The sequence below is a fragment of the Heterodontus francisci genome, unplaced genomic scaffold (genome assembly GCF_036365525.1).
Source record: "Heterodontus francisci isolate sHetFra1 unplaced genomic scaffold, sHetFra1.hap1 HAP1_SCAFFOLD_516, whole genome shotgun sequence".
Lineage (NCBI taxonomy): Eukaryota > Metazoa > Chordata > Chondrichthyes > Heterodontiformes > Heterodontidae > Heterodontus > Heterodontus francisci.
This window is the reverse complement of record NW_027141321.1, coordinates 933,026-960,096: the sequence shown is the minus strand read 5'-3', so window position 1 is coordinate 960,096 and position 27,071 is coordinate 933,026. Positions and strand designations below refer to the sequence as shown.

Here is a 27,071-nt window from a genome sequence, read left to right as displayed (position 1 = left end):
CCAGTAATGTACCACAGTGTTATGCAGTGACAGACCTGTCCCCACCAGTAATGTACCCCAGTGATATACAGCGACAGAACTGTCCCCACCAGTCCTGTACCCCAGTGTTATACACAGACAGACCTGTCTCCACCATTACTGTACCCCAGTGTTCAACACAGCCAGACCCATCCACATCAGTACTGCACCACAGTGTTATACAGTGACAGACCTGTTCCCACCAGGACTGTACCCCAGTGTTATACACTGACAGACCAGTCCACACCAGTATTGTCCCCCAGTGTTATACACTGACAGACCTGTCCCCACCGGTACTGTACCCCAGTGCGAGACACAGACAGAGCTGTCCCCACCAGTACTGTACCCCAATGATATTGAGCGACAGACCTGTCCCCACCAGTACTGTACCCCAGTGTTATAAAGTGTCAGACCTGTCCCCATCAGTACTGCACCCCAGTGTTCTAGACTGACAGACCTGTCCTCACCAGTAATGTACCCCAGTGATATACAGCGACAGACCTGTCCCCACCAGTAATGTACACCAGTGTGATACAGAGACAGACCTGTCCACACCAGTACTGTACCCCAGTGTTATACACTGAAAGACCTGTCCCCACCAGTACTGTACCCCAGTGTTATACAGTGACCGACCTGTCCCCACCAGTACTGTACCCCAGTGTGAGACACAGAGAGACCTGTCCCCACCAGTACTGTAGCCCAGTGATATACAGCGACAGACCTGTCCCCACCAGTACTGTACCCCAGTGTTGCACAGCGACAGAACTGTCCCCACCAGTACTGTACTCCAGTGATATACAGCGACAGGCCTGTCCCCACCAGTACTGTACCACAGTGTTTCACAGTAACAGACCTGTCCCCACCAGTACTGTACCCCAGTGTTATACAGTGACAGACCTGTCCCCATCAGTACTGTACCCCAGTGTTATACACTGACAGACCTGTCCCCACCATTACTGTACCCCAGTGTTGGACAGTCACAGACCTGTCCCCACCAGTACTATGCCCCAGTGTTGGACAGCGACAGACCTGTCCCCAGCAGTACTGTACCACAGTGTTATACACTGACAGACCTGTCCCCACTAGTACTGTACCCCAGTGTTATACACTGACAGACCTGTCCCCACCAGTACTGTACCCCAGTGTTATACACTGACAGACCTGTCCCCACCAGTACTGTACCCCAGTGTTATACACTGACAGACCTGTCCCCACCAGTACTGTACCACAGTGTTATACAGTGACAGACCTGTCCCCACCAGTACTGTACCACAGTATTTCACAGTGACAGACCTGTCCCCATCAGTACCGTACCCCAGTGTTATAAACAGACAGACCTGTCCCCACCATTACTGTACGCCAGTGTTATACACTGACAGATTTGTCCCCACCAGTACTGTACCCCAGTGTCATACAGTGACAGACCTGTCCCCACCAATACTGTACCCCAGTGTTTTCAGTGACAGACCTGTCCCCACCAGTACTGTAGCCCAGTCTTATTCAGCGACAGACCTGTCCCCACCAGTACTGTACCCCAGTGTGAAACAGTGACAGACCTGTCCCCATTAGTGCTGTACCCCAGTGTTGTACATGACACAACTGACCCCACCAGTACTGTACCACAGTGTTATACAGTGACAGACCTGTCCCCACCAGTACTGTACCACAGTATTTCACAGTGACAGACCTGTCCCCACCAGTACTGTACCCCAGTGTTCTACAGTGACAGACCTGTCCCCATCAGTACCGTACCCCAGTGTTATAAACAGACAGACCTGTCCCCACCATTACTGTACCCCAGTGTTGTACAGCGACAGACCTGTTCCCACCAGTACTGTACCCCAGTGTTATACAGTGACAGCCCTGTCCCCAGCAGTACTGTACCCCAGTGTTATGCAGTGACAGACCTGTCCCCACCAGAACTGTACCCCAGTGTTATACAGTGACAGACCTGTCCCCACCAGTAATGTACCCCAGTGATATACAGCGACAGACCTGTCCCCACCAGTCCTGTACCCCAGTGTTATACACAGACAGACCTATCTCCACCATTACTGTACCCCAGTGTTCAACACAGCCAGACCCATCCACATCAGTACTGTACCACAGTGTTATACAGTGACAGACCTGTCCCCACCAGTATTGTACCCCAGTGTTATACACTGACAGACCAGTCCACACCAGTATTGTCCCCCAGTGTTATACACTGACAGACCTGTCCCCAGCGGTACTGTACCCCAGTGCGAGACACAGACAGAGCTGTCCCCACCAGTACTGTACCCCAATGATATTGAGCGACAGACCTGTCCCCACCAGTACTGTACCCCAGTGTTATACAGTGTCAGACCTGTCCCCATCAGTATTGCACCCCAGTGTTATAGACTGACAGACCTGTCCACACCAGTAATGTACCCCAGTGTTATACACTGAAAGACCTGTCCCCACCAGTAATGTACCCCAGTGTGATACAGAGACAGACCTGTCCCCACCAGTACTGTAGCCCAGTGATATACAGCGACAGAACTGTCCCCACCAGTACTGTACTCCAGTGATATACAGCGACAGGCCTGTCCCCACCAGTACTGTACCACAGTGTTTCACAGTGACAGACCTGTCCCCACCAGTACTGTACCCCAGTGTTACACAGTGACAGACCTGTCCCGATCAGTACTGTACCCCAGTGTTATGCAGTGACAGACCCGTCCTCACCAGTACTGTACCCCAGTGTGATACAGTGACAGACCTGTCCCCACCAGTACTGTACCCCAGTGTTAGACAGTGACAGACCTGTCCTCACCAGTACTGTACCCCAGTGTTAGACAGTGACAGACCTGTCCCCACCAGTACTGTACCCCAGAGTTATACACTGACAGACCTGTCCCCACCAGTACTGTACCCCAGTGTTAGACAGTGACAGACCTGTCCCCACCAGTACTGTACCCCAGTGTTATACAGTGACAGACCTGTCCCCATCAGTACTGTACCCCAGTGTTACACAGTGACAGACCTGTCCCCACCAGTACTGTACCCCAGTGTTATGAACAGCCAGACCCATCCCCACCAGTACTGTACCACAGTGTTTCACAGTGACAGACCTGTCCCCACCAGTACTGTACCCCAGTGTTATAAACAGCCAGACCCATCCCCACCAGTACTGTACCACAGTGTTTGACAGTGACAGACCTGTCCCCACCAGTACTGTACCCCAGTGTCATACAGTGACAGACCTGTCCCCGTCAGTACTGTACCCCAGTGTTAGACACTGACAGACCTGTCGCACCAGTACTGTACACAGTGTTAAACACTGAAAGACCAGTCCCCACCAGCACTGTACCCCAGTGTGAGACACAGAGAGACCTGTCCCCACCAATACTGTACCCCAGTGTTATCCAGCGACAGACCTGTCCCCAAAAGGACTGTACCCCAGTGTTTTCAGTGACAGACCTGTCCCCACCAGTACTGTAGCCCAGTCCTATTCAGCGTCAGACCTGACCCCACCAGTACTGTACCCCAGTTTTAAACAGTGACAGACCTGTCCCCATTAGTGCTGTACCCCAGTGTTGTACATGACACAACTGACCCCACCAGTACTGTACCCCAGTGTTTTCAGTGACAGACCTGTCCCCACCAGTACTATACCCCAGTGTTTTACAGTGACAGACCTGTCCCCACCAGAACTGTACCCAGTGTTATACAGTGACAGACCCGTCCCCACCAATACTGTACCCCAGTGTGAGAGATAGAGAGACCTGTCCCCACCAGTACTGTACCACAGTGTTTCACAGTGACAGACCTGTCCCCACCAGTACTGTACCCCAAAGTTATACAGTGACAGACCCGTCCCCACCAGTACTGTACCCCAGTGTTATACAGTGACAGATTCATCCCCACCAGTACTGTACACCAGTGTGAGACAGAGACAGACCTATCCCCACCAGCACTGCACCCCAGTGTTAGACAGACAGACCTGTCCCCAATATTGTACCCCAGTATTATACACTGAAAGACCTGTCCCCACCAGTGCTGCACCCCAGTGTGAGACACAGACAGAGCTGTCCCCACCAGTACTGTACCCCAATGATATTGAGCGACAGACCTGTCCCCACCAGTACTGTACCACAGTGTTATACAGTGTCAGACCTGTCCCCATCAGTACTGCACCCCAGTGTTATAGACTGACAGACCTGTCCTCACCAGTAATGTACCCCAGTGATATACAGTGACAGACCTGTCCCCACCAGTACTGTACCACAGTGTTATACAGTGTCAGACCTGTCCCCATCAGTACTGCACCCCAGTGTTATACAGTGACAGACCTGTCCCCACCAGTACTGTACCCCAGAGTTATACACTGACAGACCTGTCCCCACCAGTACTGTACCCCAGTGTTAGACAATGACAGACCTGTCCCCACCAGTACTGTACCCCAGTGTTATACAGTGACAGACCTGTCCCCATCAGTACTGTACCCCAGTGTTACACAGTGACAGACCTGTCCCGATCAGTACTGTACCCCAGTGTTATACAGCGACAGACCTGTACCCACCAGTACTGTACCCCAGTGTTAGACACGGACAGACCTGTCCCCACCAGTACTGGACCCCAGTGTTATACAGTGACCGACCTGTCCCCACCAGTACTGCACCCCAGTGTTATACAGTGACAGACCTGTCCCCACCAGGACTGTACCCCAGTGTGAAACACTGTAAGACCCGTCCCTACCAGTACTGTACCACAGTGTTATACAGTGACAGACCTGTCCCCACCAGTAATGTACCCCAGTGATATACAGCGACAGACCTGTCCCCACCAGTACTGTACCCCAATGTTATGCAGTGACAGACCTGTGCATCCCAGTACTGTACCCCAGTGTTATACACAGACAGACCTGTCCCCACCATTACTGTACCACAGTGTTCGACACAGCCAGACCCATCCCCAACAGTACTGTACCCCAGTGTTTCACAGTGACAGACCCGTCCCCACCAGTACAGTACCCCAGTGTTTTCCAGTGACAGACCTGTCCCCCCCAGTACTGTACCCCAGTGTTAAACACTGACAGACCCGTCCCCACCAGTACTGTACCCCAGTGTGAGACACAGAGAGACCTGTCCCCACCAGTACTGTACCCCAGTGATAAACAGCGACAGAACTGTCCCCACCAGTACGGTACCCCAGTGTTATACACTGACAGACCTGTCCCCACCAGTATTGTCCCCCAGTGTTATACACTGACAGACCTGTCCCCACCAGTACTGTACCCCAATGATATAGAGTGACAGACCTGTTCCCACCAGTACTGTACCCCAGTGTTATACAGTGACAGACCTGTCCCCACCAGTACTGTACCCCAGTGTTATACAGTGACAGACCTGTCCCCACCAGTACTGTACCCCAGTGTTATACAGTGACAGACCTGTCCCCACCAGTACTGTACCCCAGTGTTATACAGTGACAGACCTGTCCCCACCAGTATTGTACCCCAGTGTTATACACTGACAGACCTGTCCCCACCAGTACTGTACCCCAGTGTTATGAACAGCCAGACCCATCCCCACCAGTACTGTACCACAGTGTTTCACAGTGACAGACCTGTCCCCACCAGTACTGTACCCCAGTGTTATAAACAGCCAGACCCATCCCCACCAGTACTGTACCACAGTGTTTCACAGAGACAGACCTGTCCCCACCAGTACTGTACCCCAGTGTCATACAGTGACAGACCTGTCCCCGTCAGTACTGTACCCCAGTGTTAGACACTGACAGACCTGTCGCACCAGTACTGTACACAGTGTTAAACACTGAAAGACCAGTCCCCACCAGCACTGTACCCCAGTGTGAGACACAGAGAGACCTGTCCCCACCAATACTGTACCCCAGTGTTATCCAGCGACAGACCTGTCCCCAAAAGGACTGTACCCCAGTGTTTTCAGTGACAGACCTGTCCCCACCAGTACTGTAGCCCAGTCCTATTCAGCGTCAGACCTGTCCCCACCAGTACTGTACCCCAGTTTTAAACAGTGACAGACCTGTCCCCATTAGTGCTGTACCCCAGTGTTGTACATGACACAACTGACCCCACCAGTACTGTACCCCAGTGTTTTCAGTGACAGACCTGTCCCCACCAGTACTGTAGCCCAGTCTTATTCAGCGACAGACCTGTCCCCACCAGTACTATACCCCAGTGTTTTACAGTGATAGACCTGTCCCCACCAGAACTGTACCCAGTGTTATACAGTGACAGACCCGTCCCCACCAATACTGTACCCCAGTGTGAGAGATAGAGAGACCTGTCCCCACCAGTACTGTACCACAGTGTTTCACAGTGACAGACCTGTCCCCACCAGTACTGTACCCCAAAGTTATACAGAGACAGACCTATCCCCACCAGCACTGCACCCCAGTGTTAGACAGACAGACCTGTCCCCAATATTGTACCCCAGTATTATACACTGAAAGACCTGTCCCCACCAGTGCTGCACCCCAGTGTGAGACACAGACAGAGCTGTCCCCACCAGTACTGTACCCCAATGATATTGAGCGACAGACCTGTCCCCACCAGTACTGTACCACAGTGTTATACAGTGTCAGACCTGTCCCCATCAGTACTGCACCCCAGTGTTATAGACTGACAGACCTGTCCTCACCAGTAATGTACCCCAGTGATATACAGTGACAGACCTGTCCCCACCAGTACTGTACCACAGTGTTATACAGTGTCAGACCTGTCCCCATCAGTACTGCACCCCAGTGTTATACAGCGACAGACCTGTCCCCACCAGTAATGTACCCCAGTGTGATACAGAGACAGACCTGTCCACACCAGTACTGTACCCCAGTGTTATACACTGAAAGACCTGTCCCCACCAGTACTGTACCCCAGTGTTATACAGTGACCGACCTGTCCCCACCAGTACTGTCCCCCAGTGTGAGACGCAGAGAGACCTGTCCCCACCAGTACTGTAGCCCAGTGATATACAGCGACAGACCTGTCCCCTCCAGTACTGTACCACAGTGTTTCACAGTGACAGACCTGTCCCCACCAGTACTGTACCCCAGTGTTATAAACAGCCAGACCCATCCCCACCAGTACAGTACCACAGTGTTTCACAGTGACAGACCTGTCCCCACCAGTACCGTACCCCAGTGTCATACAGTGACAGACCTGTCCCCGTCAGTACTGTACCCCAGTGTTAGACACTGACAGACCTGTCGCACCAGTACTGTACCCAGTGTTAAACACTGAAAGACCCGTCCCCACCAGCACTGTACCCCAGTGTGAGACACAGACAGACCTGTCCCCACCAATACTGTACCCCAGTGTTATCCAGCGACAGACCTGTCCCCAAAAGGACTGTACCCCAGTGTTTTCAGTGACAGACCTGTCCCCACCAGTACTGTAGCCCAGTCTTATTCAGCGTCAGACCTGTCCCCACCAGTACTGTACCCCAGTGTTAAACAGTGACAGACCTGTCCCCATTAGTGCTGTACCCGAGTGTTGTACATGACACAACTGTCCCCACCAGTACTGTACCCCAGTGTTAGACACAGACAGACCTGTCCCCACCAGTACTGTACCCCAGTGTTTTCAGTGACAGACCTGTCCCCACCAGTACTGTAGCCCAGTCTTATTCAGCGACAGACCTGTCCCCACCAGTACTATACCCCAGTGTTTTACAGTGACAGACCTGTCCCGACCAGTACTGCACACCAGTGTTATACACTGACAGACCTGTCCCCACCAGAACTGTACCCAGTGTTCTTCAGTGACAGACCCGTCCCCACCAGTACTGTACCCCAGTGTGAGAGATAGAGAGACCTGTCCCCACCAGTACTGTACCCCAGTGATATACAGCGACAGAACTGTCCCTACCAGTACGGTACCACAGTGTTATACAGTGACAGACCTGCGCCTACCAGTAATGTACGCCAGTGTGATACACAGACAGACCCATCCCCACCAGTACTGTACCCCAGTGTTATACAGTGACAGATCCGTCCCCACCAGTACTGTACACCAGTGTGAGACAGAGACAGACCTGTCCCCACCAGCACTGTACCCCAGTGTTAGACACAGACAGACCTGTCCCCAATATTGTACCCCAGTATTATACACTGAAAGACCTGTCCCCACCAGTACTGTACCCCAGTGTTATACAGTGACAGACCTATCCCCAATATTGTACCCCAGTATTATACACTGAAAGACCTGTCCCCACCAGTAATGTACCACAGTGTTATGCAGTGACAGACCTGTCCCCACCAGTACTGTACCCCAGAGTTATACACTGACAGACCTGTCCCCACCAGTACTGTACCCCAGTGTTACACAGTGACAGACCTGTCCCCACCAGTACTGTACCCCAGTGTTAGACAGTGACAGACCTGTCCTCACCAGTACTGTACCCCAGTGTTAGACAGTGACAGACCTGTCCCCACCAGTACTGTACCCCAGAGTTATACACTGACAGACCTGTCCCCACCAGTACTGTACCCCAGTGTTAGACAGTGACAGACCTGTCCCCACCAGTACTGTACCCCAGTGTTATACAGTGACAGACCTGTCCCCATCAGTACTGTACCCCAGTGTTACACAGTGACAGACCTGTCCCGATCAGTACTGTACCCCAGTGTTATACAGCGACAGACCTGTACCCACCAGTACTGTACCCCAGTGTTAGACACGGACAGACCTGTCCCCACCAGTACTGGACCCCAGTGTTACACAGTGACAGACCTGTACCCACCTGTACTGTACCCCAGTGTGATACAGTGACAGACCTGTCCCCACCAGTACTGTACCCCAGTGTTATACACTGACAGACCTGTCCCCAAGAGTACTGTACCCCAGTGTTATACAGTGACCGACCTGTCCCCACCAGTACTGCACCCCAGTGTTATACAGTGACAGACCTGTCCCCACCAGGACTGTACCCCAGTGTGAAACACTGAAAGACCCGTCCCTACCAGTACTGTACCACAGTGTTAGACAGTGACAGACCTGTCCCCACCAGTAATGTACCCCAGTGATATACAGCGACAGACCTGTCCCCACCAGTACTGTACCCCAGTGTTATGCAGTGACAGACCTGTGCATCCCAGTACTGTACCCCAGTGTTATACACAGACAGACCTGTCCCCACCATTACTGTACCCCAGTGTTCGACACAGCCAGACCCATCCCCAACAGTACTGTACCCCAGTGTTTCACAGTGACAGACCTGTCCCCACCAGTACTGTACCCCAGTGTTATACAGTGACAGACCCGTCCCCACCAGTACTGTACCCCAGTGTTATACACTGACAGACCTGTCCCCACCAGTACTGTACCCCAGTGTTATACAGTGACAGACCTGTCCCCACCAGTACTGTACCCCAGTGTTACACAGTGACAGACCTGTCCCCACCAGTACTGTACCCCAGTGTTAGACAGTGACAGACCTGTCCTCACCAGTACTGTACCCCAGTGTTAGACAGTGACAGACCTGTCCCCACCAGTACTGTACCCCAGAGTTATACACTGACAGACCTGTCCCCACCAGTACTGTACCCCAGTGTTAGACAGTGACAGACCTGTCCCCACCAGTACTGTACCCCAGTGTTATACAGTGACAGACCTGTCCCCATCAGTACTGTACCCCAGTGTTACACAGTGACAGACCTGTCCCGATCAGTACTGTACCCCAGTGTTATACAGCGACAGACCTGTACCCACCAGTACTGTACCCCAGTGTTAGACACGGACAGACCTGTCCCCACCAGTACTGGACCCCAGTGTTACACAGTGACAGACCTGTACCCACCTGTACTGTACCCCAGTGTGATACAGTGACAGACCTGTCCCCACCAGTACTGTACCCCAGTGTTATACACTGACAGACCTGTCCCCAAGAGTACTGTACCCCAGTGTTATACAGTGACCGACCTGTCCCCACCAGTACTGCACCCCAGTGTTATACAGTGACAGACCTGTCCCCACCAGGACTGTACCCCAGTGTGAAACACTGAAAGACCCGTCCCTACCAGTACTGTACCACAGTGTTAGACAGTGACAGACCTGTCCCCACCAGTAATGTACCCCAGTGATATACAGCGACAGACCTGTCCCCACCAGTACTGTACCCCAGTGTTATGCAGTGACAGACCTGTGCATCCCAGTACTGTACCCCAGTGTTATACACAGACAGACCTGTCCCCACCATTACTGTACCCCAGTGTTCGACACAGCCAGACCCATCCCCAACAGTACTGTACCCCAGTGTTTCACAGTGACAGACCTGTCCCCACCAGTACTGTACCCCAGTGTTATACAGTGACAGACCCGTCCCCACCAGTACTGTACCCCAGTGTTTTCCAGTGACAGACCTGTCCCCACCAGTACTGTACCCCAGTGTTAAACACTGACAGACCCGTCCCCACCAGTACTGTACCCCAGTGTGAGACACAGAGAGACCTGTCCCCACCAGTACTGTACCCCAGTGATAAACAGCGACAGAACTGTCCCCACCAGTATGGTACCCCAGTGTGAGACACAGAGAGACCCGTCCCCACCAGTACTGTACCCCAGTGTTTTCCAGTGACAGACCTGTCCCCACCAGTATTGTCCCCCAGTGTTATACACTGACAGACCTGTCCCCACCAGTACTGTACCCCAATGATATAGAGTGACAGACCTGTTCCCACCAGTACTGTACCCCAGTGTTATACAGTGACAGACCTGTCCCCACCAGTACTGTACCCCAGTGTTATACAGTGACAGACCTGTCCCTACCAGTACTGTACCCCAGTGTTATACAGTGAAAGACCTGTCCCCACCAGTACTGTACCCCAGTGTTATACAGTGACAGACCTGTCCCCACCAGTATTGTACCCCAGTGTTAGACACTGACAGACCTGTCCCCACCAGTACTGTACCCCAGTGTTATAAACAGCCAGACCCATCCCCACCAGTACTGTACCACAGTGTTTCACAGTGACAGACCTGTCCCCACCAGTACTGTACCCCAGTGTTATAAACAGCCAGACCCATCCCCACCAGTACTGTACCACAGTGTTTCACAGTGACAGACCTGTCCCCACCAGTACTGTACCCCAGTGTCATACAGTGACAGAACTGTCCCCGTCAGTACTGTACCCCAGTGTTAGACACTGACAGACCTGTCGCACCAGTACTGTACACAGTGTTAAACACTGAAAGACCAGTCCCCACCAGCACTGTACCCCAGTGTGAGACACAGAGAGACCTGTCCCCACCAATACTGTACCCCAGTGTTATCCAGCGACAGACCTGTCCGCAAAAGGACTGTACCCCAGTGTTTTCAGTGACAGACCTGTCCCCACCAGTACTGTAGCCCAGTCCTATTCAGCGTCAGACCTGTCCCCACCAGTACTGTACCCCAGTGTTAAACAGTGACAGACCTGTCCCCATTAGTGCTGTACCCCAGTGTTGCACATGACACAACTGACCCCACCAGTACTGTACCCCAGTGTTTTCAGTGACAGACCTGTCCCCACCAGTACTGTAGCCCAGTCTTATTCAGCGACAGACCTGTCCCCACCAGTACTATACCCCAGTGTTTTACAGTGACAGACCTGTCCCGACCAGTACTGCACACCAGTGTTATACACTGACAGACCTGTCCCCACCAGAACTGTACCCAGTGTTATACAGTGACAGACCCGTCCCCACCAGTACTGTACCCCAGTGTGAGAGATAGAGAGACCTGTCCCCACCAGTACTGTACCCCAGTGATATACAGCGACAGAACTGTCCCCACCAGTACGGTACCACAGTGTTATACAGTGACAGACCTGCGCCTACCAGTAATGTACGCCAGTGTGATACACAGCCAGACCCATCCCCAACAGTACTGTACCCCAGTGTTTCACAGTGACAGACCTGTCCCCACCAGTACTGTACCCCAGTGTTATACAGTGACAGACCCGTCCCCACCAGTACTGTACCCCAGTGTTTTCCAGTGACAGACCTGTCCCCACCAGTACTGTACCCCAGTGTTAAACACTGACAGACCCGTCCCCACCAGTACTGTACCCCAGTGTGAGACACAGAGAGACCTGTCCCCACCAGTACTGTACCCCAGTGATAAACAGCGACAGAACTGTCCCCACCAGTATGGTACCCCAGTGTGAGACACAGAGAGACCCGTCCCCACCAGTACTGTACCCCAGTGTTTTCCAGTGACAGACCTGTCCCCACCAGTATTGTCCCCCAGTGTTATACACTGACAGACCTGTCCCCACCAGTACTGTAGCCCAGTCTTATTCAGCGACAGACCTGTCCCCACCAGTACTATACCCCAGTGTTATACACTGACAGACCTGTCCCCACCAGAACTGTACCCAGTGTTCTTCAGTGACAGACCTGTCCCCACCAGTACTGTACCCCAGTGATATACAGCGACAGAACTGTCCCCACCAGTACGGTACCACAGTGTTATACAGTGACAGACCTGCGCCTACCAGTAATGTACGCCAGTGTGATACACAGACAGACCCATCCCCACCAGTACTGTACCCCAGTGTTATACAGTGACAGACCCATCCCCACCAGTACTGTACCACAGTGTTTCACAGTGACAGACCTGTCCTCACCAGTACTGTACCCCAGGTGTTATACAGTGACAGACCCGTCCCCACCAGTACTGTCCCCCAGTGTTATACAGTGACAGATCCGTCCCCACCAGTACTGTACACCAGTGTGAGACAGAGACAGACCTGTCCCCACCAGCACTGTACCCCAGTGTTAGACACAGACAGACCTGTCCCCAATATTGTACCCCAGTATTATACACTGAAAGACCTGTCCCCACCAGTACTGTACCCCAGTGTTATACAGTGACAGACCTGTCCCTAACAGTACTGTACCCCAGTGTTATACAGTGACAGACCTGTCCCCAATATTGTACCACAGTGTTATACACTGAAAGACCTGTCCCCACCAGTAATGTACCACAGTGTTATGCAGTGACAGACCTGTCCCCACCAGTAATGTACCCCAGTGATATACAGCGACAGACCTGTCCCCACCAGTCCTGTACCCCAGTGTTATACACAGACAGACCTGTCTCCACCATTACTGTACCCCAGTGTTCAACACAGCCAGACCCGTCCCCACCAGTACTGTCCCCCAGTGTTATACAGTGACAGATCCGTCCCCACCAGTACTGTACACCAGTGTGAGACAGAGACAGACCTGTCCCCACCAGCACTGTACCCCAGTGTTAGACACAGACAGACCTGTCCCCAATATTGTACCCCAGTATTATACACTGAAAGACCTGTCCCCACCAGTACTGTACCCCAGTGTTATACAGTGACAGACCTGTCCCTAACAGTACTGTACCCCAGTGTTATACAGTGACAGACCTGTCCCCAATATTGTACCACAGTGTTATACACTGAAAGACCTGTCCCCACCAGTAATGTACCACAGTGTTATGCAGTGACAGACCTGTCCCCACCAGTAATGTACCCCAGTGTTATACAGTGACAGACCTGTTCCCACCAGGACTGTACCCCAGTGTTATACACTGACAGACCAGTCCACACCAGTATTGTCCCCCAGTGTTATACACTGACAGACCTGTCCCCACCGGTACTGTACCCCAGTGCGAGACACAGACAGAGCTGTCCCCACCAGTACTGTACCCCAATGATATTGAGCGACAGACCTGTCCCCACCAGTAATGTACCCCAGTGTTATACAGTGTCAGACCTGTCCCCATCAGTACTGCACCCCAGTGTTCTAGACTGACAGACCTGTCCTCACCAGTAATGTACCCCAGTGATATACAGCGACAGACCTGTCCCCACCAGTAATGTACACCAGTGTGATACAGAGACAGACCTGTCCACACCAGTACTGTACCCCAGTGTTATACACTGAAAGACCTGTCCCCACCAGTACTGTACCCCAGTGTTATACAGTGACCGACCTGTCCCCACCAGTACTGTACCCCAGTGTGAGACACAGAGAGACCTGTCCCCACCAGTACTGTAGCCCAGTGATATACAGCGACAGACCTGTCCCCACCAGTACTGTACCACAGTGTTTCACAGTAACAGACCTGTCCCCACCAGTACTGTACCCCAGTGTTATACAGTGACAGACCTGTCCCCATCAGTACTGTACCCCAGTGTTATACACTGACAGACCTGTCCCCACCATTACTGTACCCCAGTGTTGGACAGTCACAGACCTGTCCCCACCAGTACTATGCCCCAGTGTTGGACAGCGACAGACCTGTCCCCAGCAGTACTGTACCACAGTGTTATACACTGACAGACCTGTCCCCACTAGTACTGTACCCCAGTGTTATACACTGACAGACCTGTCCCCACCAGTACTGTACCCCAGTGTTATACACTGACAGACCTGTCCCCACCAGTACTGTACCCCAGTGTTATACACTGACAGACCTGTCCCCACCAGTACTGTACCACAGTGTTATACAGTGACAGACCTGTCCCCACCAGTACTGTACCACAGTATTTCACAGTGACAGACCTGTCCCCATCAGTACCGTACCCCAGTGTTATAAACAGACAGACCTGTCCCCACCATTACTGTACGCCAGTGTTATACACTGACAGATTTGTCCCCACCAGTACTGTACCCCAGTGTCATACAGTGACAGACCTGTCCCCACCAATACTGTACCCCAGTGTTTTCAGTGACAGACCTGTCCCCACCAGTACTGTAGCCCAGTCTTATTCAGCGACAGACCTGTCCCCACCAGTACTGTACCCCAGTGTGAAACAGTGACAGACCTGTCCCCATTAGTGCTGTACCCCAGTGTTGTACATGACACAACTGACCCCACCAGTACTGTACCACAGTGTTATACAGTGACAGACCTGTCCCCACCAGTACTGTACCACAGTATTTCACAGTGACAGACCTGTCCCCACCAGTACTGTACCCCAGTGTTCTACAGTGACAGACCTGTCCCCATCAGTACCGTACCCCAGTGTTATAAACAGACAGACCTGTCCCCACCATTACTGTACCCCAGTGTTGTACAGCGACAGACCTGTCCCCACCAGCACTGTACCCCAGTGTTATCCAGTGACAGCCCTGTCCCCAGCAGTACTGTACCCCAGTGTTATGCAGTGACAGACCTGTCCCCACCAGAACTGTACCCCAGTGTTATACAGTGACAGACCTGTCCCCACCAGTAATGTACCCCAGTGATATACAGCGACAGACCTGTCCCCACCAGTCCTGTACCCCAGTGTTATACACAGACAGACCTGTCTCCACCATTACTGTACCCCAGTGTTCAACACAGCCAGACCCATCCACATCAGTACTGTACCACAGTGTTATACAGTGACAGACCTGTCCCCACCAGTATTGTACCCCAGTGTTATACACTGACAGACCAGTCCACACCAGTATTGTCCCCCAGTGTTATACACTGACAGACCTGTCCCCAGCGGTACTGTACCCCAGTGCGAGACACAGACAGAGCTGTCCCCACCAGTACTGTACCCCAATGATATTGAGCGACAGACCTGTCCCCACCAGTACTGTACCCCAGTGTTATACAGTGTCAGACCTGTCCCCATCAGTATTGCACCCCAGTGTTATAGACTGACAGACCTGTCCACACCAGTAATGTACCCCAGTGTTATACACTGAAAGACCTGTCCCCACCAGTAATGTACCCCAGTGTGATACAGAGACAGACCTGTCCCCACCAGTACTGTAGCCCAGTGATATACAGCGACAGAACTGTCCCCACCAGTACTGTACTCCAGTGATATACAGCGACAGGCCTGTCCCCACCAGTACTGTACCACAGTGTTTCACAGTGACAGACCTGTCCCCACCAGTACTGTACCCCAGTGTTACACAGTGACAGACCTGTCCCGATCAGTACTGTACCCCAGTGTTATACAGTGACAGACCCGTCCTCACCAGTACTGTACCCCAGTGTGATACAGTGACAGACCTGTCCCCACCAGTACTGTACCCCAGTGTTAGACAGTGACAGACCTGTCCTCACCAGTACTGTACCCCAGTGTTAGACAGTGACAGACCTGTCCCCACCAGTACTGTACCCCAGAGTTATACACTGACAGACCTGTCCCCACCAGTACTGTACCCCAGTGTTAGACAATGACAGACCTGTCCCCACCAGTACTGTACCCCAGTGTTATACAGTGACAGACCTGTCCCCATCAGTACTGTACCCCAGTGTTACACAGTGACAGACCTGTCCCGATCAGTACTGTACCCCAGTGTTATACAGCGACAGACCTGTACCCACCAGTACTGTACCCCAGTGTTAGACACGGACAGACCTGTCCCCACCAGTACTGGACCCCAGTGTTATACAGTGACCGACCTGTCCCCACCAGTACTGCACCCCAGTGTTATACAGTGACAGACCTGTCCCCACCAGGACTGTACCCCAGTGTGAAACACTGTAAGACCCGTCCCTACCAGTACTGTACCACAGTGTTATACAGTGACAGACCTGTCCCCACCAGTAATGTACCCCAGTGATATACAGCGACAGACCTGTCCCCACCAGTACTGTACCCCAATGTTATGCAGTGACAGACCTGTGCATCCCAGTACTGTACCCCAGTGTTATACACAGACAGACCTGTCCCCACCATTACTGTAATCCAGTGTTCGACACAGCCAGACCCATCCCCAACAGTACTGTACCCCAGTGTTTCACAGTGACAGACCTGTCCCCACCAGTACTGTACCCCAGTGTTATACAGTGACAGACCCGTCCCCACCAGTACAGTACCCCAGTGTTTTCCAGTGACAGACCTGTCCCCCCCAGTACTGTACCCCAGTGTTAAACACTGACAGACCCGTCCCCACCAGTACTGTACCCCAGTGTGAGACACAGAGAGACCTGTCCCCACCAGTACTGTACCCCAGTGATAAACAGCGACAGAACTGTCCCCACCAGTACGGTACCCCAGTGTTATACACTGACAGACCTGTCCCCACCAGTATTGTCCCCCAGTGTTATACACTGACAGACCTGTCCCCACCAGTACTGTACCCCAATGATATAGAGTGACAGACCTGTTCCCACCAGTACTGTACCCCAGTGTTATACAGTGACAGACCTGTCCCCACCAGTACTGTACCCCAGTGTTATACAGTGACAGACCTGTCCCCACCAGTACTGTACCCCAGTGTTATACAGTGACAGACCTGTCCCCACCAGTACTGTACCCCAGTGTTATACAGTGACAGACCTGTCCCCACCAGTATTGTACCCCAGTGTTATACACTGACAGACCTGTCCCCACCAGTACTGTACCCCAGTGTTATGAACAGCCAGACCCATCCCCACCAGTACTGTACCACAGTGTTTCACAGTGACAGACCCGTCCCCACCAGTACTGTACACAGTGTTAAACACTGAAAGACCAGTCCCCACCAGCACTGTACCCCAGTGTGAGACACAGAGAGACCTGTCCCCACCAATACTGTACCCCAGTGTTATCCAGCGACAGACCTGTCCCCAAAAGGACTGTACCCCAGTGTTTTCAGTGACAGACCTGTCCCCACCAGTACTGTAGCCCAGTCCTATTCAGCGTCAGACCTGTCCCCACCAGTACTGTACCCCAGTTTTAAACAGTGACAGACCTGTCCCCATTAGTGCTGTACCCCAGTGTTGTACATGACACAACTGACCCCACCAGTACTGTACCCCAGTGTTTTCAGTGACAGACCTGTCCCCACCAGTACTGTAGCCCAGTCTTATTCAGCGACAGACCTGTCCCCACCAGTACTATACCCCAGTGTTTTACAGTGACAGACCTGTCCCCACCAGAACTGTACCCAGTGTTATACAGTGACAGACCCGTCCCCACCAATACTGTACCCCAGTGTGAGAGATAGAGAGACCTGTCCCCACCAGTACTGTACCACAGTGTTTCACAGTGACAGACCTGTCCCCACCAGTACTGTACCCCAAAGTTATACAGTGACAGACCCGTCCCCACCAGTACTGTACCCCAGTGTTATACAGTGACAGATTCATCCCCACCAGTACTGTACACCAGAGTGAGACAGAGACAGACCTATCCCCACCAGCACTGCACCCCAGTGTTAGACAGACAGACCTGTCCCCAATATTGTACCCCAGTATTATACACTGAAAGACCTGTCCCCACCAGTGCTGTACCCCAGTGTGAGACACAGACAGAGCTGTCCCCACCAGTACTGCACCCCAGTGTTATAGACTGACAGACCTGTCCTCACCAGTAATGTACCCCAGTGATATACAGTGACAGACCTGTCCCCACCAGTACTGTACCCCAGTGTTATACAGTGTCAGACCTGTCCCCATCAGTACTGCACCCCAGTGTTATACAGCGACAGACCTGTCCCCACCAGTAATGTACCCCAGTGTGATACAGAGACAGACCTGTCCACACCAGTACTGTACCCCAGTGTTATACACTGAAAGACCTGTCCCCACCAGTACTGTACCCCAGTGTTATACAGTGACCGACCTGTCCCCACCAGTACTGTCCCCCAGTGTGAGACGCAGAGAGACCTGTCCCCACCAGTACTGTAGCCCAGTGATATACAGCGACAGACCTGTCCCCTCCAGTACTGTACCACAGTGTTTCACAGTGACAGACCTGTCCCCACCAGTACTGTACCCCAGTGTTATAAACAGCCAGACCCATCCCCACCAGTACAGTACCACAGTGTTTCACAGTGACAGACCTGTCCCCACCAGTACCGTACCCCAGTGTCATACAGTGACAGACCTGTCCCCGTCAGTACTGTACCCCAGTGTTAGACACTGACAGACCTGTCGCACCAGTACTGTACCCAGTGTTAAACACTGAAAGACCCGTCCCCACCAGCACTGTACCCCAGTGTGAGACACAGACAGACCTGTCCCCACCAATACTGTACCCCAGTGTTATCCAGCGACAGACCTGTCCCCAAAAGGACTGTACCCCAGTGTTTTCAGTGACAGACCTGTCCCCACCAGTACTGTAGCCCAGTCTTATTCAGCGTCAGACCTGTCCCCACCAGTACTGTACCCCAGTGTTAAACAGTGACAGACCTGTCCCCATTAGTGCTGTACCCGAGTGTTGTACATGACACAACTGTCCCCACCAGTACTGTACCCCAGTGTTAGACACAGACAGACCTGTCCCCACCAGTACTGTACCCCAGTGTTTTCAGTGACAGACCTGTCCCCACCAGTACTGTAGCCCAGTCTTATTCAGCGACAGACCTGTCCCCACCAGTACTATACCCCAGTGTTTTACAGTGACAGACCTGTCCCGACCAGTACTGCACACCAGTGTTATACACTGACAGACCTGTCCCCACCAGAACTGTACCCAGTGTTCTTCAGTGACAGACCCGTCCCCACCAGTACTGTACCCCAGTGTGAGAGATAGAGAGACCTGTCCCCACCAGTACTGTACCCCAGTGATATACAGCGACAGAACTGTCCCTACCAGTACGGTACCACAGTGTTATACAGTGACAGACCTGCGCCTACCAGTAATGTACGCCAGTGTGATACACAGACAGACCCATCCCCACCAGTACTGTACCCCAGTGTTATACAGTGACAGACCCATCCCCACCAGTACTGTACCACAGTGTTTCACAGTGACAGACCTGTCCTCACCAGTACTGTACCCCAGTGTTATACAGTGACAGACCCGTCCCCACCAGTACTGTACCCCAGTGTTATACAGTGACAGATCCGTCCCCACCAGTACTGTACACCAGTGTGAGACAGAGACAGACCTGTCCCCACCAGCACTGTACCCCAGTGTTAGACACAGACAGACCTGTCCCCAATATTGTACCCCAGTATTATACACTGAAAGACCTGTCCCCACCAGTACTGTACCCCAGTGTTATACAGTGACAGACCTGTCCCTAACAGTACTGTACCCCAGTGTTATACAGTGACAGACCTATCCCCAATATTGTACCCCAGTATTATACACTGAAAGACCTGTCCCCACCAGTAATGTACCACAGTGTTATGCAGTGACAGACCTGTCCCCACCAGTAATGTACCCCTGTGATATACAGCGACAGACCTGTCCCCACCAGTCCTGTAGCCCAGTGTTATACACAGACCTGTCTCCACCATTACTGTACCCCAGTGTTCAACACAGCCAGACCCATCCACATCAGTACTGCACCACAGTCATATTCAGTGACAGACCTGTTCCCACCAGTACTGTACCCCAGTGTTATACACTGACAGACCTGTCCCCACCAGTACTCTACCCTAGTGTTTTCAGTGACAGACCTGTCCCCACCAGTACTATACCCCAGTGTTGTACAGCGACAGACCTGTCCCCACCAGCACTGTACCCCAGTGTTATCCAGTGACAGCCCTGTCCCCAGCAGTACTGTACCCCGTGTTATGCAGTGACAGACCTGTCCCTACCAGAACTGTACCCCAGTGTTATACAGTGACAGACCTGACCCCACCAGTAATGTACCCCAGTGATATACAGCGACAGACCTGTTCCCACCAGGACTGTACCCCAGTGTTATACACTGACAGACCAGTCCACACCAGTATTGTCCCCCAGTGTTATACACTGACAGACCTGTCCCCAGCGGTACTGTACCCCAGTGCGAGACACAGACAGAGCTGTCCCCACCAGTCCTGTACCCCAATGATATTGAGCGACAGACCTGTCCCCACCAGTACTGTACCCCAGTGTTATACAGTGTCAGACCTGTCCCCATCAGTATTGCACCCCAGTGTTATACAGAGACAGACCTGTCCTCACCAGTACTGTACCCCAGTGTTATACAGTGACAGATCCGTCCCCACCAGTACTGTACACCAGTGTGAGACAGAGACAGACCTGTCCCCACCAGCACTGTACCCCAGTGTTAGACACAGACAGACCTGTCCCCAATATTGTACCCCAGTATTATACACTGAAAGACCTGTCCCCACCAGTACTGTACCCCAGTGTTATACAGTGACAGACCTGTCCCTAACAGTACTGTACCCCAGTGTTATACAGTGACAGACCTATCCCCAATATTGTACCCCAGTATTATACACTGAAAGACCTGTCCCCACCAGTACTGTACCCCAGTGTTATACACTGACAGACCTGTCCCCACCAGTACTGTACCCTAGTGTTTTCAGTGACAGACCTGTCCCCACCAGTACTCTACCCCAGTGTTGTACAGCGACAGACCTGTCCCCACCAGCACTGTACCCCAGTGTTATCCAGTGACAGCCCTGTCCCCAGCAGTACTGTACCCCAGTGTTATGCAGTGACAGACCTGTCCCCACCAGAACTGTACCCCAGTGTTATACAGTGACAGACCTGTCCCCACCAGTAATGTACCCCAGTGATATACAGCGACAGACCTGGCCCCACCAGTCCTGTACCCCAGTGTTATACACAGACAGACCTGTCTCCACCATTACTGTACCCCAGTGTTCAACACAGCCAGACCCATCCACATCAGTACTGTACCACAGTGTTATACAGTGACAGACCTGTTCCCACCAGGACTGTACCCCAGTGTTATACACTGACAGACCAGTCCACACCAGTATTGTCCCCCAGTGTTATACACTGACAGACCTGTCCCCAGCGGTACTGTACCCCAGTGCGAGACACAGACAGAGCTGTCCCCACCAGTCCTGTACCCCAATGATATTGAGCGACAGACCTGTCCCCACCAGTACTGTACCCCAGTGTTATACACTGACAGACCTGTCCTCACCAGTAATGTACCCCAGTGTTATACAGTGACCGACCTGTCCCCACCAGTAATGTACCCCAGTGTGATACAGAGACAGACCTGTCCACACCAGTACTGTACCCCAGTGTTATACACTGAAAGACCTGTCCCCACCAGTACTGTACCCCAGTGTTATACAGTGACCGACCTGTCCCCACCAGTACTGTAGCCCAGTGATATACAGCGACAGAACTGTCCCCACCAGTACTGTACTCCAGTGATATACAGCGACAGGCCTGTCCCCACCAGTACTGTACCACAGTGTTTCACAGTGACAGACCTGTCCCCACCAGTACTGTACCCCAGTGTTATACAGTGACAGACCTGTCCCCATCAGTACTGTACCCCAGTGTTAAAAACAGACAGACCTGTCCCCACCATTACTGTACCCCAGTGTTATACACTGACAGACCTGTCCCCACCAGTACTGGACCAGTGTTTCACAGTGACAGACCTGTCCCCACCAGTACTGTACCCCAGTGTTATACACTGACAGACCTGTCCCCACCAGTACTGTACCCCAGTGTCATACAGTGACAGACTTGTCCCCGTCAGTACTGTACCCCAGTGTTATACACTGACAGACCTGTCCCCACCAGTACTGTACCCCAGTGTCATACAGTGACAGTCCTGTCCCCACCAGTACTGTACCCCAGTGTTATACACTGACAGCCCTGTCCCCACCAGTACTGTACCCCAGTGTTATACAGTGACCGAACTGTCCCCACCAGTACTGTAGCCCAGTCTTATTCAGTGACAGACCTTTCCCCACCAGTACTGTACCCCAGTGTTACACATGACACAACTGACCCCACCAGTACTGTACCCCAGTGTTAGACACAGACAGACCTGTCCCCACCAGTACTGTACCCCAGTGTTATACAGTGACACACCTGTCCCACCAGTATTGTACCCCAGTGTTATACATTGACACACCTGTCCCACCAGTACTGTACCCCAGTGTTATACAGTGACACACCTGTCCCACCAGTATTGTACCCCAGTGTTATACATTGACACACCTGTCCCCACCAGTACTGTACCCCTGTTTTATACAGTGACAGACCTTTCCCCACCAGTACTGTACCCCAGTGATATACACTGACAGACCTGTCCCCACCAGTACTGTACCCCAGTGTTATACAGTGACAGACCTGTCCCCACCAGTACTGTACCCCAGTGTTATACAATGACCGAACTGTCCCCACCAGTACTGTACCCCAGTGCTATACAGTGACAGACCTGTCCCCACCAGTCCTGTATCACAGTGTTATACAGTGACAGATCTGTCCCCACTAGTACTGTACACCAGTGTTATACAGTGACAGACCCGTCCCCACCAGTACTGTACCCCAGTGTGAGACACAGAGAGACCTGTCCCCACCAGTACTGCACCCCAGTGATATACAGCGACAGACCTGTCCCCACCAGTACGGCACCCAACTGTTGCACAGCGACAGAACTGTCCCCACCAGTACTGTACCCCAGTGTTATACAGTGACAGAACTGTCCCCAGCAGTACTGTACCCCAGTGTTATACAGTGACAGACCTGTCCCGACCAGTACTGCACACCAGTGTTATACACTGACAGACCTGTCCCCACCAGTACTCTACCCCAGTGTTGTACAGCGACAGACCTGTCCCCACCAGCACTGTACCCCAGTGTTATCCAGTGACAGCCCTGTCCCCAGCAGTACTGTACCCCAGTGTTATGCAGTGACAGACCTGTCCCCACCAGAACTGTACCCCAGTGTTATACAGTGACAGACCTGTCCCCACCAGTAATGTACCCCAGTGATATACAGCGACAGACCTGGCCCCACCAGTCCTGTACCCCAGTGTTATACACAGACAGACCTGTCTCCACCATTACTGTACCCCAGTGTTCAACACAGCCAGACCCATCCACATCAGTACTGTACCACAGTGTTATACAGTGACAGACCTGTTCCCACCAGGACTGTACCCCAGTGTTATACACTGACAGACCAGTCCACACCAGTATTGTCCCCCAGTGTTATACACTGACAGACCTGTCCCCAGCGGTACTGTACCCCAGTGCGAGACACAGACAGAGCTGTCCCCACCAGTCCTGTACCCCAATGATATTGAGCGACAGACCTGTCCCCACCAGTACTGTACCCCAGTGTTATACACTGACAGACCTGTCCTCACCAGTAATGTACCCCAGTGTTATACAGTGACCGACCTGTCCCCACCAGTAATGTACCCCAGTGTGATACAGAGACAGACCTGTCCACACCAGTACTGTACCCCAGTGTTATACACTGAAAGACCTGTCCCCACCAGTACTGTACCCCAGTGTTATACAGTGACCGACCTGTCCCCACCAGTACTGTAGCCCAGTGATATACAGCGACAGAACTGTCCCCACCAGTACTGTACTCCAGTGATATACAGCGACAGGCCTGTCCCCACCAGTACTGTACCACAGTGTTTCACAGTGACAGACCTGTCCCCACCAGTACTGTACCCCAGTGTTATACAGTGACAGACCTGTCCCCATCAGTACTGTACCCCAGTGTTAAAAACAGACAGACCTGTCCCCACCATTACTGTACCCCAGTGTTATACACTGACAGACCTGTCCCCACCAGTACTGGACCAGTGTTTCACAGTGACAGACCTGTCCCCACCAGTACTGTACCCCAGTGTTATACACTGACAGACCTGTCCCCACCAGTACTGTACCCCAGTGTCATACAGTGACAGACCTGTCCCCGTCAGTACTGTACCCCAGTGTTATACACTGACAGACCTGTCCCCACCAGTACTGTACCCCAGTGTCATACAGTGACAGTCCTGTCCCCACCAGTACTGTACCCCAGTGTTATACACTGACAGCCCTGTCCCCACCAGTACTGTACCCCAGTGTTATACAGTGACCGAACTGTCCCCACCAGTACTGTAGCCCAGTCTTATTCAGTGACAGACCTTTCCCCACCAGTACTGTACCCCAGTGTTACACATGACACAACTGACCCCACCAGTACTGTACCCCAGTGTTAGACACAGACAGACCTGTCCCCACCAGTACTGTACCCCAGTGTTATACAGTGACACACCTGTCCCACCAGTATTGTACCCCAGTGTTATACATTGACACACCTGTCCCACCAGTACTGTACCCCAGTGTTATACAGTGACACACCTGTCCCACCAGTATTGTACCCCAGTGTTATACATTGACACACCTGTCCCCACCAGTACTGTACCCCTGTTTTATACAGTGACAGACCTTTCCCCACCAGTACTGTACCCCAGTGATATACACTGACAGACCTGTCCCCACCAGTACTGTACCCCAGTGTTATACAGTGACAGACCTGTCCCCACCAGTACTGTACCCCAGTGTTATACAATGACCGAACTGTCCCCACCAGTACTGTACCCCAGTGCTATACAGTGACAGACCTGTCCCCACCAGTCCTGTATCACAGTGTTATACAGTGACAGATCTGTCCCCACTAGTACTGTACACCAGTGTTATACAGTGACAGACCCGTCCCCACCAGTACTGTACCCCAGTGTGAGACACAGAGAGACCTGTCCCCACCAGTACTGCACCCCAGTGATATACAGCGACAGACCTGTCCCCACCAGTACGGCACCCAACTGTTGCACAGCGACAGAACTGTCCCCACCAGTACTGTACCCCAGTGTTATACAGTGACAGAACTGTCCCCAGCAGTACTGTACCCCAGTGTTATACAGTGACAGACCTGTCCCGACCAGTACTGCATACCAGTGTTATACACTGACAGACCTGTCCCCACCAGAACTGTACCCCAGTGTTATACAGTGACAGACCTGTCCCCACCAGTACGGTACCCCAGTGTTATACAGTGACAGGCCTGTCCCCACCAGTACTGTACCACAGTGTTGCACAGTGACAGACCTGTCCCCACCAGTACTGTACCCCAGTGTTATACAGTGACAGACCTGTCCCCATCAGTCCTGTACCCCAGTTTAATAAACAGACAGATCTGTCCCCACCAGTACTGTACCAGAGTTTCACAGTGACAGACCTGTCCCCACCAGTACTGTACCCCAGTGTTATACACTGACAGTCCTGTCCCCACCAGTACTGTACCCCAGAGTCATACAGTGACAGATCTGTCCCCATCAATACTGTACCCCAGTGTTGGACACTGACAGATCTGTCGCACCAGTACTGTACCCAGTGTTAAACGCTGAAAGACCGGTCCCCACCAGTCCTGTACCCCAGTGTTATACACTGACACACCTGTCCCCACCAGTACTGTACCCCAGTGTTATACAGTGACAGACCTGTCCCCACCAGTACTGTACCCCAGTGTTTTCAGTGACAGACCTGTCCCCACTAGTACTGTACCCCAGTGTTATACACTGACACACCTGTCCCCAGCAGTACTGTACCCCAGTGTTATACAGTGACAGACCTGTCCCCACCAGTACTGTACCCCAGTGTTTTCAGTGACAGACCTGTCCCCACCAGTACTATACCCCAGTGTTGTCCAGCGACAGACCTGTCCCCACCAGCACTGTACCCCAGTGTTCTACAGTGACAGACCTGTCCCCACCAGCACTGCACCCCAGTGTTATACAGTGACAGACCTGTTCCCACCAGTACTGTACCCCAGTGTTTTCAGTGACAGACCTGTCCCCACCAGTACGATACCCCAGTGTTATCCAGTGACAGACCTGTCCCCAGCAGTACTGTACCCCAGTGTTATGCAGTGACAGACCTGTCCCCACCAGTACTGTGCCCCAGTGTTATCCAGTGACAGACCTGTCCCCAGCAGTACTGTACCCCAGTGATATACAGCGACAGAACTGTCCCTACCAGTACTGTACGCCAGTGTTATACACAGACAGACCCGTCCCCACCAGTACTGTACCCCAGTGTTATACAGTGACAGACCCATCTCCATCAGTACTGTACCACAGTGATTCACAGTGACAGACCTGTCCCCACCAGGACTGTACGCCAGTGTTATACACAGACAGACCCGTCCCCACCAGTACTGTACCCCAGTGTTATACAGTGACAGACCTGTCCCCACCAGTACTGTACCCCAGTGTTAAACAGTGACAGACCAGTTCCTACCAGTACTGTACCCCAGTGTTATACAGTGACAGACCTGTCCCCACCAGTACTGTACCCCAGTGTTATACAGTGACAGACCTGTCCCCACCAGTACTGTACCCCAGTGTTATACATTGACAGACCGGTCCCCACCAGTACTGTACCCCAATGATATGCAGCGACAG

At 52.5% G+C, this 27,071-nt stretch overlaps 1 protein-coding gene across 3 annotated transcripts in view; it reads right to left on the bottom strand.

The window, feature by feature from the left end:
• The window catches only part of LOC137362789 (solute carrier family 25 member 44-like), a 102,095-nt gene that overhangs the window by 20,641 nt on the left and 54,383 nt on the right, over positions 1 to 27,071 (bottom strand). The window lies entirely within an intron of this gene.